Raw genomic sequence first — 13,805 nt, 5'->3', positions numbered from 1 at the left:
ATTATTTTTGCCTTCATAGGAAATATTTTGATTTAAAATTTTCATTACATTAAATCTTCCTTAAGTCTTAGAGTAGTATTCCCCAGGCTGACATTCACATTTTACAATCCATTTGTAAACCAAAGCTTACAACTGGTTTGGCCAGGGCCCCAACCAGTCAGAGCAAGTGCTCCCTGGTATATGGTGTCCATGGGAATCAACTAGATCTCAACCCTCAGATGTCATTGATCTGGGATTTTAAAATGAGATCAATGGAAAAACAATATAGCGAAAGCTTTCACTCCTCTCAGCTCATTTTCTATAGGATTTAAATAATCTGAAATCTAGCCAGAAACCAGAAGAGCTCAGCAAAAAATGATGGAGCCACTTAGCATATCTAGAAGGAGGTCTGTATAGCAAGGTTCACACAGTCTGTTCACAGGACAGTTGATAGAAGGGATTCTCTGCCAGTGGTTTTGACTTTGAAACCACCTTAATGTTTGCCATGTTTTCATCAATCTTGAGACAGGAGACTGCAGAGGGAAGAATTACTTCTGGAGACAGTGTACGTTAATAAGAGCAAAAGAGACAAAGAGACAATAGCATAGGGGAAAACCCCAACATCCAGACACAGCAACTCTAAACACACAAGAAGCTGAGGTTATCTAGTACAGGGGCAAATAGCCCTGTACAGAGCAATCAATACTCCCAGAGGGCAAAGCATCATCACAATTATGTATACTGATGACTGGACCACCAGGAAAAGATGAAGTTGTGTTCTGGGTAGAGAAAAAATCAGAAAAGGATGAATTCAATGAATGGAAAATCTTTGCATCAAACATTTAAAATTCTAAAAAGAAAAAAAAATCAAAAACCCTAAGTAATCCTTAAAAGAATAGCTTCTGATATATCTCTTAGGGTATGAAATAATGTTACTGTGTTTATATGTATGTTCTTACATGTAAAAGTGTAAGAATAGACTGTTCCACAGAATAAAGGAAATGGCATTATCTAGGAAAATTTAACTACTGAGTTTTATAGTGAATTAATAGCCATAAGGTAAGAAGATGGAAGAAATTATATTTTCAAGGATTCCAAGGAGGCTGACACAATTCACTTGGTCAGCTGGAACTATTCTCCACCTGAAAAGTGGCTGCAGAGGGTGGGGGAGGACTGGGCTGTGCTTCCAGGGACAGGGTGACATGGGTGTGTGAGTTTCATGTTGTAAGCCTGCACTTTTCAGAAGATAGTGGGCATGAGGGGAGGCCAGAAAATGACAGAAAGCTGAGAGGTACAAGATCCCGTCTCTTATCAAATGTGAATCTCTGATCAACTTACCAGATTGTGTAAAAGGACAGGACTTTTTTCATGTACTAGCTAGCGGGGCACCAAATTAACCTAAGACTTTTGGATTTAGGAGAATTGGAGGAAATCAAGAGGAGGTAAGGTCATGAACTTGTAGGAATTGTGAGGATGACTGGTGGGTTCAGAATTTGGGGATTTGAACCAATTTACCTAAATCTCTGAGACTCAGGAAAGCCCAGTAGAAATCTGTGTGTGTGTGTGTGTGTGTGTGTGTGTGTGTGTGTGTGTGTGATAGGTATATATGTTTGTATGTGTATGTGTATCAGTTTTTTAATAACCGATAGTTATTGAATACCTGTTGAGTGACAGGTGCTATGTTAAGTGCTTTTATATTCATGATTTCATTTAATCTGTAAGCCAACTTCTGTGAGGTAAGAATTGCGACAGTGAAGAAATTGATCTCAGAGAGGTTAATTCGCTTGCCCAAAGTCAAAGTCACACGGCCAAAGAGTGGTTATTCTAAAGTGCATTCTTTCTGTCCAACCTCAAGCAAATTTTAATGCACCACGAGAAGCTGTTCTTTATTTACAGACCTACATTCTCTCAAACAGTCAGGGAGTCTGTCTTCCGGCTGTCAAGTTACTAAACCTTGACAACAATGAAGGAGAATTTTAATGTTCCAAGATTTCAATAGATCTGGAGTTTGTGTGGGAAATTGAAGATGCAGGTTTAATGCGGGACAAGGAGGACAGCCGTATCTTGTAGATTTAAGGCATTTGCTGTGTATACATGTTTGGAGCTGTTTTCTTCTGCAACCACCACTGCCAGCGATAAAGAATGAATGATACCGAGTTCACAGGACTGATATCCATCAGCAACAGTATTTATTCCAGCCTCATAGGAATAAATACAAGGATGTGCTGATAATTACGCCTTGATACACGGAAGAGGATAGAAAAACTCTTCCTCAATTTGTCTAGCTCTCTGTGAATAATAATGCTGTCTGTGTGTTTATGGGAGGCAAAGTATTTAAAGCTCTATTGTTATTTTCACAGAAAAACAACTTTGAGAGAGGCATGTTTTCCATACTCACTGGGAATGTGGGATTTATCTCATGGCCCACGGCCCCCTTTCCTTTTCTGACCAGCACAAATTCCTAGTGTTTTGATGCATGGGAGACGCTCTGCCTTCACTGTGAGATGACAGAGGCTTACAGAATGTCAAACAGAGCCCTGGTTTCCTGACTTCTGACCTAGCTCAGGTTTTTCTGTTTCTTTTCTTTCTTTCTTTCTTTCTTTTTTTTTTTTTTTTCCCTTTACATGACTCAGACAGGCTCTCGGAGGCCTAGAGATAAAAGGCCTTATTAGAAGTGCAAAATATGACTATTATTACCTCCTTCAATAAGGCTTCTTGCCAATTTTTCAAATGACTAGATTCCGTGTGCTAATTATTACTCCACAGATTCTGCATTTCATTTTCTTTCCCTGAAGGAGCCCACTTCCTAGGAAGATGAAGACAAGTGCTAAAAAGTGTGTTTACTGCCATCTATGGGAGGGAGCAGGGCCACCATGGCAGCAGCAGTGGGTCCCCTTCCTGTGTAAGTCACAAAGCCACACAGAAATGTGCATGCTGTGTACAGGTTTTGCAGGGGCCTCCGCAGGAAGATACCGCTGACAATTCATTTGTTTAAAGTTTTCCAGAAATAGAAGTTCACATTCCTGCTTTAGAGAGTGAGAACAAACTGCCCAGTTCAAGGCCATCATATTCACGTGTCTAGAAACATAGAAGCTTGTGGGCTCCTCTCCTAACTCAGGGTTCTCCCCTATGAGTACCCTCCAGTGTCCTGGCAGAGAATGCTTGAACTAGAAATTCATTTGCTGGATGATTCTGAATATTCTGAAGGAGGCCAAGAAGTGGGGCCTGATAAAGACCCTCGAATGGCCAGAATAGATGTCTAAAGTCCATGTGCTGCGTGGCCTAGGAAATTGACCCACGAATAAGGCTATTATAACAAATTATACTGTTTAAGTATCAGAAACTCAATTACAAGATGGAGCAGAGATTTTGAAAGACAGATGTTTGAGGGAAACAAAAAGTGATGGCACTGATCCTAAAACCTAGGGAGAAAAGAGGAAACTTAAGGAAAAAAACGAAACAAAACAAAACACCGGATACAAGAGCCCAAGAGAGCAAAGCAGCTTGGACAATCACAGTAGTGTAGCAATCCGTGTTCATGCTAATGATCCAATTATCAAATAATGGTTAGATTTTCTTAGGGTGGTTAAATCAGTAACATGAAAGGAGCAAAGGATACGACAGCACAAGACACGGGAAGAAAAATATAAACAGTCCTTGAAATATGAAAAGGTGTTCGACCTCATTCTGCACGACGAAGCTGCAAATTAAAAGTACGAGTTAAAGACAAGCCTCTGAACAGGAGGAAAACATTTGCAAAACAAATATCATTTAAAGGTATAACCATAAGATACCAAAAGCTCTTCAAACTTGACAGTAAAAATAAACAACCCAATTAAAAGGAAGGCAAAAGATCTGAACAGATAGGTCACCAAAGAAGATATACAGGTAGCAAATAAATATGTGAAAAGATGCTCAATATCATATGTCGTTGGGGAATTGCAAACTGAAACAACACCACTGGATACTGGATCCTACTATCCACATATGACAATGGCTAAAATCAGAAACAGTGACGACACTAAATGCTGCCATGGATGCACAGAAACAGGAACTCCCCTTCGGTGCCTGTGGGAACGCACAGTGGTTGGGCCACTTTGGGAAACAGTACTTACATGTACTCTTACCGAACAATCCAGGAAACGTGCTTCTTCTAGGTATTTATCCACATGAAACAAAAAATTTACGTTTCTGCAAAAATCTCCGCATGAATGTTTATAGCAGCGTTAGTTGTAATTACCTTAAATCGGAAGCAACCAAGATGTCCTTCAATAGGTGAATAGATTAAGAAACTGTGATACAGCCAGACCGTGGAATATTATTCAGGGCCAACAAGAAATGAGCTGTGAAGCCACGAAAAGGTGTGGAGGACCTTTAAATGCCTAATTGTACACGAAAGAAGCCAATCTGAAAAGCCTACATACTGTATGACTCCAACTGTATGACTTTTGGAAAAGGTAAAACTGTGGAGACAGTGAAAAGATCAGTGGTTAGCAGGGGTCGGGGATGGTGAGGTGGGATGAACAGGTACAGTACAGAGAATTTTTAAGGCAGGGAAACTATTCTGTATGATACTGTAATGGTGGATACGTGACATTATGCATATATCAAAACCCAAACACAAAGAGTGAATGCCTTAGTTAATAATAATGTGTCTGTATCGCTTCATTAATTGTAACAAATAGGCCACACTAAAGTGAGATGTTAATAAGAGGGGAAACTATGTGGTGGGGGTGGGGCAGAGATGAGGTATACGGGAAATCTGTACCTCTGGTTCAATCTTTTTGTAAACCTGATATTTATCTCAAAAAATAATGTCTTGGGGCATCTCAGTGGCTCGTTGATTAAGCGTCGAATTCTTGATTTCAGCTCAAGTCATGATCTCACAGTTCACGAGTTCAAACCCCACTTTGGCCTCTGCCCTGACAATGCGGAACCTGCTTAGGATTCTCTCTCTCTCTCTCTCTCTCTCTCTCTCTCTCTGCCCTTCCCTTGCTCATGCTCACTTTCTCTCTCTTTTTTAAAATAAATAAACTTAAAAATAAAGTCTCTTAATTTGAAAAAAGAGTGGACAAAGATTATAAAAAAATGGAAACAATAAGAAAGTAGGTGTCGCAATCCTAACGTCAAAGTCAAACCAAACCATATATTTTTTAATGTTTATTTTTGAGAGAGAGAGAGAGAGAACAAGTTGGGGAGGGGCAGAGAGAGAGAGAGAGAGAGGGAGACACAGAATCTAAAGCAGGCTTCAGGCTCTGAGCCATCAGCATGGCACCCCATGCGGGGCTTGAACTGACAAATCACGAGATCATGGCCTAAGCCAAAATTGGATGCTTAACTGACCGAACCACCCAGGCACCCCAAGCCAAATATTAGAAGAGACAAAGATGGGCACTTTACAAAAGCCACATTCCACAATATAAATATTTTTTTAACAAATGAGTTAATATTCTTTACTCGCTGATTGACAAAACTTCAAAAGGAGAGCTTGGTTGCAGATCATGCCACTGAAAGTGTGGGGAACCAGGTCTGCTCATACAGTGATGGCAAGAGAGAATGACAGATACATATTCTGTGAGGGGCGATGTAACGGTAGTTACCAAAATTACAAATGCACATGGTCTTTCTTAGACCCAGTGCTTCTGAGATTTTAACCCACAGACATACTCAAACATGTACAAAATGAAGTAAATACAGAGATTATGATTACAGTATCTTTGTGGCATATTTTAGAACAGCAGAAGGTTGGATACAGGTAGATGCCTATCGGTAGGGACAGTTTAAATTATGCTGCACCCACACAATAATGCTGCCGTTATAAAGAATGAAGCATCTCTGTATGTACTGATGAAGAGTGATGACTGAGGTATAAGATCTTAAAAGGCAGGGTGCAGTACAGTGTCCTAGCACGTCACCTTATGTGACCAAAAAAACCTGAGGAGAGAGATCCCCCCTATAACCTGGTAATGGCAGTTACGTAGCATCTGTTAGGGATAGGAAGTGGGAGGCTGGGGCACCAGGAGGAGGAAGACATGATGATCACTCTCTACTCTTTTGTTTCTCTGCTGGAAAAAAAAATGACATGAAATGATTTTAAAATAAATAAGGCAAGAGAGTATATAATGCACTCGGGGATGTTTCCATTTACTCTTTTTAAACGCTGATCTCTAAAATGTTGGTTAGCTCTAGTTATCTGGACAATTTAATTACGTGGAACACCTCATTTCCTGACGATGCTGGATGAATAAGGCATTACTCTGGTTTGCTGACTTATGCACAATTACAAAGTTAACATTATCATCATAGCACAAAAGAGATTGGAATTTAGAACAAAGGATGGGCATACTTTTCAACAAGAAATTAAAGCAGAAGGAGAATGGATGAAGGACACAGAGTCTGTAACTCTCACCCTGATTGAGGGATGAAGGTCTAATGAACGAAATATATGAGCCTTGTGTGAAGTGCTGTGCTGCTGAGTGTAATAGGCGAGGCTTCTGTTCACAAAACAGCAAAGCCGGTTGCTGCCTTTGTAAGAAACGCTTTGTTAGGCACCAGCGTTGACAGGGAGAATCGTGTTCAGCGTTCACTTAGGTGCTCTAGAGGGATTGCAAAGAAGGCAAAGGCATAACTTCTGCCCTAGGAGAAGCCCGGCCTTGACCACAGGACATGGGAATGTAAGCGTGCCCTCCACATAGGAACTCAAGTGGCGGGCACCTTCCCTGGAAGAATAGAGCAGAAGTTGACCATCAGGCTGATAGGAATTGCAGAAATATGCCTCTACATGTTCTAAAAAATCTGGATGCGTCATATGGAAATTCAGATTGTTTAAAGCTTTTTTGAAAAATTGGAAGATCTGACAATGCAGGGCCTGCTTTTCCTGCATATTAACACCCACTAGAGTTGAGCAGGGACTGTCTCCCATATAAGCATGGTCCTAGCTCTCCCTTCTGACCCATCCCTTCCAATTACTTGCCTGTATCTGTAGGTGCTTCAGTTTGTAAGTCCTGAACCAGACTCAGGAGGGGGTAGTTTCAAAAAATGTCTTGGAAATAGGAGATTCTGGAACAGATTTTGAAAGGCAAGATATAGTGGCCTGGTGGATTGGGTGTGTGAGGCATTTCAGGGGGAAGGTTTCTAGAATGCCAGAGTGTTTCTTCTTGACCAAAACTTGGACCAATCATAGGGTGCCTGTGCTTTGGAGAAATCCAGATAATCCTGAGTGACCAAGGTCTCAGCTCCTACCCTGTGCCAGGTGCTTTGTAGGGGTACATTAGTGAACAAGACAAATGGTTTCAGAGAGCTTACAACCTGCTAGTGGAGGTGGCTATGGTGAGAAAATGAATTATGTGTAGATTTACACAATGTAACTAATACTATGAAAGGAACAGACAGGATTGTCACGGGATTTTTGTGAAGGTGGGCAGAGAAGGGGACACAGAAGCTGAGACCTGAATGATGAAAAGAGTCAGGTGACGAATGTGATCAAGAAGGTATCTGGCAGAGGGAACAGCATGTGCAAAGGCCCTGCAGGGGAGGGGGGGGGGGGAGGGGTGGGGCAGGAGAATATTCCTGAGCCTGGAAGAACAACCAGAGGGTCTAGAGCATAGTGAGGAAAGTGATATGAGGTGACACTAGACAAGGAAGAAGAATCAGACCACAGCCATCAGAGTAAAAGATGCCAGAGCTATATTCGACCCTGAGAAGTTATTGGCAGGGGGCTTAAGGATAGGAGTGTCCTGATTCAGTTCATAGGTCGAAGGGGACTGGGCGATACAGAAGGAAGGCAGGGAGGCAGGGAAACACCATTCAAGCAAGGGTTGGCTTGCTTTCCCTTTCAGCCTCCCACAGCCAGCATCTGAACACTGGTTCGCGGTCCTCCTTGCTTGTTAGCCGTCCACTCCACTCTCTCCTTGGTGTTTCATCTTTACCCTTGGTCCTCTTGTTTTACAGCTTTCTCCTATAACAGAATATTGGGAAGAGTCGGCTTCCCTTGTCTCTTCTTCCCTCCCCTGCAAACTGCCCCCTCACACACGCCCCCCCCCCCCCCCGCGAGTCGGGGCCCCCACACCGTGATCTCAGCCAGCCCCGTGGTTAGGGACAGCAGTGCAGGTGGAAAGAAGCAGGTGGAAGAGTTTTGCCTGGCTAAAGCGGAGCGCACCAACCTGAACTTAGCAGGAAGGATGGCAGTTAGGCAAAGCAGGGCTAATTGGTAGTGGGCTTTGAAGCCCAAGACAGGAGGAGTTTTAATATGATTTGGGAGGCAGCTGGGAGCCTTTACGGGCGTGTGAAGAGGAGAGCGATGTGATCTAAGTGACACTGGAGGAAGATGATTCTAGATGATGTGTGTCCAATAGAAGAGAAGGGACCCCCACAGGCTGGAGGAAGGGGAGCTGATTGGGAGGCAGGAGTCCATGTGTGCAGCGATTATGGTTTGGACCCAAGCTGTGGGACAGAGAAAGCAGGCAGAAGAAGAAATAGCAGGATTTCAGGTTGAAATTAGGTGCCTCTGTGTGTGTTGGGGGTAGGAGGCGTGGCTGCAGAGATGAGGTGAATAAGAAAGCGAGAACTCATTTGACTAGACAAAGACTTGGTAGAGCAGCCAAGAGAAGTGCTTCACAGTCCACTCACGTGTCACCCCTGTGGGAGATCGACCCTTCCTCCACCCCCCACCTTGGATGGGTAACAACTTTCTCTCAGGTGTATGTCCCTTTCTATTCTCGTACCATGATGCCGAGTTGTAATATGTCTTTGTCTATCCATGCCTGCTGCTAATCAGTAAGCCTCACAAGACAGAGCCCCTGTTTTACTCCCTTTCTGTTCCCAGTGCCTAGTTAGCACGGGGCCTGGCCCTTAGTAAGTACTCAACATGTTTTGGTGAATGAGCAGATGAATGAATGGAAACTTTCCAGAGGCATGCCATTGAACACCAGCCACTGTACAGCACCATAAAACTTACAAATTGTGTGGCAGCTGCAGCGTCCCTGGAGCAGTTGTGGGGATCAGGTTACAGCTGGGAGTCTCACAAAGCCCCAGCCACTGCGGCAGCTGACAGGTGGTCCTGGAAGTCAGGCTTGCGATGGCAGACAGGAGGCTGGGGGAGTTAGCTCAGTGCCGGCAGAATCTGAGATCAAATTGCAGGGTTGTTTAAACACCTTAGGGTTACAAATGGGCTTTCACCCTTAAAATCCCATCTGTAAATATGTAGCCTTAAACTGTCTAAATAGCCCTCTTCATGTTGTTAAATCCGGGGTTGGTAGAGGCCACTGGAAAGGCTTTTGTGGGCTCTCCAGTTGATTTCACTGAAGTTACGTTTGTGTTACAGCGAAATGTGAAACCTGGAAAATACATAAAAATGAACTTTTCATACCACGTGCCAGCCCCCCAACTAACGTCAACCAAAATGAGTAAACTTTCTAGATATCTACCTTCTATTCCACTTTTTACTATGTGCCAAACATTTGGTTTTATACCCATTATATTATTAATAGTCACAACAAGTACACAAGACAGGAGCTCTTGCTCTCAGCTTCTTTATTTGGTGAAAGCTTTTGCTGATAATGTTAGAGCAGGAGAGATCTTGGGAGACCATTTAGTTCAAGCTCCTAAGTTTGAGGTGCAGAGGGCTGATGCTCTCTGAGGAAAGCGACTTGCCTGTGGTTCCACAACTGGACGACTGACCTACTGGGGCTGGAACCCAAGCCTCCTCTCTTTTCTGCTGGAATATTTCCCTTTCAGAGACATAGGAGAGTTAAGCACCCAGGTAGAAACACTGTCTCAGCCATGATCTTCAGTGCGAGGATGTTCTTGTTCCTTGTTTTTCGTTTAAGTCCAGGCAGTTCAGGGAAATGAGTCTTGAATGAGCAAAGTGGGAGCCTCTTGGAAGCCTGTTCCTGGTTGGAAACCCTTGGTCAGTTAGGACCAAGATCAGAACCATCTGCCTGCTCTGGACTCTGCTGTAGTGCTGAGGAAATTGGGTCTTTTATTTGTGTTCATTTGGATGGTTAATTATGTAAATATGTGTCTATTTAGTGCCCTAAGCATTTAAATCAGATCTAATGGTCGTATTGGTTTGCTTCCCGCACTGCCCAGTGAGGAGCAGATCATTGCCAGTAACTTCTGCACGAGGAGAATTACAAATTGTTCATGCAAACATGGTGCTCTCTCTATTTTTAATGCATTTTTTTACAGTTTTTTTTTTTAATTTAAAACAGGATATAGGCGGACATGCCCTTGGGACACGTCTCCTGTGGTTTTCATCCCAGGGTATATATTGAGTTTACCTTATGGGATAAATTCACTTGATGTGCTCCGTGTTCCCAGGTTTCACCTTCCCTGCCTGATTCTAGGAGCTGCCAAACCAACCCTTCAAGCCAACTCTGGGAGCTGGGCCCTGGCAGCCTGGAGGCCTGGTAACCAGGGGTTGCACAATGCCCCAAACCTCGTCAGTTACCCCAACCAGTCTCGCACACTGTTTCTGGAACTTTGCCAGAGGCAGAATCCCCACCCCACCTTGGACAGCTTTGCAATTAACTAGACCATTACTTCTTCTCACTAATAGTGACCTGGATCTGGGTGTCTCATCAGTTTTATTTCCTGGGGCCACACAGCGATAGATTCTGTGGGAATCGAACAAGACAAGAAGGCAAGTCAGAGTGGAATTTTTCCCAGCCTCTCTTTTCCTTCCAAGTGTGGGTTCCCTGGCTGGGCTCTGCCTGAGCAGCCTTCAGGAATTTGGACCTGAGGGAAAGAGGAAACATTGTATTAGACGGGACTGCATGGATAGTCTAGGAGAAGGTGTGCACAATAAGCACAAAGCTCTGAATGTAAGGGGCTTGCTAAAGCTTCGTATCCTTTCTGGCAACTCTGGAGCTGTTCTTCCCCAGCCGTCTGTTCATATTCTCTCCCCTTCCCCTCTGGCAAGTACTTTCTGGCATGGAATGTACTCTGTTTTCCTATAAACAGGTCAGAACTTCTTTTCATTCTGGACATACATTTTCATGGCTAAAAATATAAACTCAAAGCACTACACTGGCCTGGACTTTCTGAGCAGCACTCTGGCAACTCCTATCAAAAACCAAAAGCCAATTACATTTCGGGGGATTTAGCCTAAGGAACCAGTCAGACTCCTACTTAGAGCTCTAAGTACAAGATGTTCCTAAGAGTGTTGTTTAGGTGAAAGCTGCAGGACTCTAGCTGAGTGGGCTCGGGCAACATCTCTTCTCCCATATGCATTTGCATTCACTGGTTTAAGAAGCTGAGCACAGGCTAAGTCAGGAGTTGAAGGGCCTCTTGAGGACAAAATAACTGAAACGTTATGGTTATTTTTTGTTTTGTTTTGTTTTTGAGGTTGAGACATATACAGGACGGTTTGGTGAATGCGGCCTCAGTGGAAACCGGATGGGGGGAGTGCTAAGATGAATTTTATCATATCGGAGGAGGCAAGTCAGGCAGGACCTCATCATTAGAAGTAACCAGTGGTTTGAAACACAGCATGTTAGCTGATGCCAGCCCTTGAGCCAATCCCTCTGCTAGCGACTGATCTTTTTGGTTTGCCTGGGACTGAGGAGTTTCCTGGGGCTTGGGCCCCCCAATGCTGAAATCAGGAAAGTCTCAGCAAACTAGAATAGCTGGTCCCTACCTCTACCAGGGAGACGAGGTTCGCGCTCAGAGAAAGAAGTTATGTAAGAATGATAGAGCGTGTCCCTCCACACCGGACACACTGGGCTTGGAATAGCCTTGCTACGGGACCCTACCTGAGCATGGCAAAGGTGTGTTTTCCTTCTCACTTCACAGGGGTAGTGCCAGCAATAAAGATCATCCATTTTGAAGTACAGTAATGGTAGTTTGGTCGTGCCAACATTGGGAATAGCGGATTTTCAGAACACCGTGATGAGTCGGTACAACAAGAGAAACAAAACTCCAGCCTAAAGTGCCCCCCCCCCCGTGGGACTGTCCTACACGGGATGTGTCTGTCACCCTGGCCTGGCTGGCCGTGGAAGCAGGCGATGGCAGGAATGATCCACTGACACAGGTACATACCCCTGGGGGCTCCTGGAAACATTTAAGGGGAAAGATTCTGAAAATGATGGGAATTGGGGCCTTAGCATTATTAAATTGGGGAAATTTATGTTACTGGGATTACATTTGTGTTCATTGGCTAGCAAAAAGCCTGAGACTTTCAGGTCACGTTTGTGAATGAGAAATTAAAACATGCAGTCTGATAATAGGAAATTGATGAAATAAATTATACTATTCATAGTCATTTAGAATAAAAATGTAAATATATATATTATGACAGAGACATGCAATGAGAGTTATAATATTACTGAGTGGAATAAAATCAGTATGTAAAATATGGCCCATTTCTATTACAGGATGTCGACATTTTTAATTTAGAGGCACATATATGGACAACCACAAGAGTCTAGAAGATTAACAGTGATGGACTCTGAATTTGGGGTCACTTACATTCATTCTTGTTTCTGTTGGTATCTCTCAATTTTATAATTTTTCTAAAAGAGCATGCATAATGTATGCTACACACACACACACACACACACACACACACACGCTTATTAAAACTATCTGCACAGTCTACACGGTTGCAGCTTCCCAAACCTTTTCATAAAAAACGCATTGTATCAGGGCACCTGGGTGGCTCAGTCAGTTAAGTGTCTGACTCTTGACTTCCGCTCAGGTCATGATCTCAGGGTTCATGAGTTCAAGCCCTGCGACCAGCTCTACACTAACAGCACTGAGCCCGGTTGAGATTCTGCCCGTCTCTCTGCCCCTCTCCCACTCGCACTCTCTCTTTCTCAAAAATAAGTAATAAAAACATTAAAAAAAAAAGGGGGTCGTGTCTACACTTTAAGATATGTTTATATTGAACGCTGACACCTTGGCTATATTCATAAAGAACAAATCACCTTTAGGCCTGGGCTAGAAACTCCGTGCAGTTTGAGGCTCAGGAGGTAAAGAGCATAGGTCTCAGTTTTCATGACCATCTGGGTTCAGGAATTGGTGGGGAAGGACTTAGAACTCCACTTTCTTTTTTGCCAGCACAGGCGTCCTCGGTGCCCGCACCTGCATGCAAAACAAGCCCTGGGAGCTGCCCAAGCTGAGGTAGCACGCGAGGAGCCCTCTCATGGACACGTTTGCCTGAGCAGAGCACAGGCTGTGACAGGGCTTTCCGCAGACCTTCCCTGGACGGGAGCCCTCATGTCTGTCATCCCAGAGCCTGGCAAGAAACAGAGGTGAGGGGGTCCCCCCATATGTGTTCGCTGCACTCGTTACACGATGTCAACCACCGCAGGAGCCAGAAGCACTTGACTGTGCTCTGTAGCTCTGCATTTCGTGAGACGCTTTATGCAATATGAACGCAGCGGCATTTCTTATGCTGGATTTGCCGTCTCTGTCTGTTCCCAGCCTAGAGGAGTAACCAAAGGGAGTAGCAAAGTAGCCGCTCTGGGAAGGGGCTCTCGCTGGCGCCGCATATTGGAATGCACTGCTGATGGCCCAGACAGTAGAAATTAAAGGGCACAAAAGCTCCTCTGCTTGCGTCTGCAACACGCCTTGACTGGTGATGAGTAGAATTCAGAGGGCTTAAGAATCGCATACTTAACAGAAGCTCATCCAGACCTCTTTGGTCTGGATAATGGGCTGGAAATCAAGCTCTTGCTGAGAGTTTCTGGTTCAATCAAGTCAGAAAAGAACTTGAATCCCAATTTTTTAAATACATACAGTTTTATAATATGATTGAAGGGGTCCTTCGGCCTTCAGTTTTTACCAGCTAACCCACATTTCTTCATTTGTCACCTCGCATCCAA

The sequence above is a fragment of the Herpailurus yagouaroundi genome, unplaced genomic scaffold (assembly GCF_014898765.1).
Source record: "Herpailurus yagouaroundi ecotype Mexico unplaced genomic scaffold, PumYag 29, whole genome shotgun sequence".
In the NCBI taxonomy this organism is placed as follows: Eukaryota; Metazoa; Chordata; class Mammalia; order Carnivora; family Felidae; genus Herpailurus; species Herpailurus yagouaroundi.
This window is presented reverse-complemented; position numbering follows the sequence as displayed.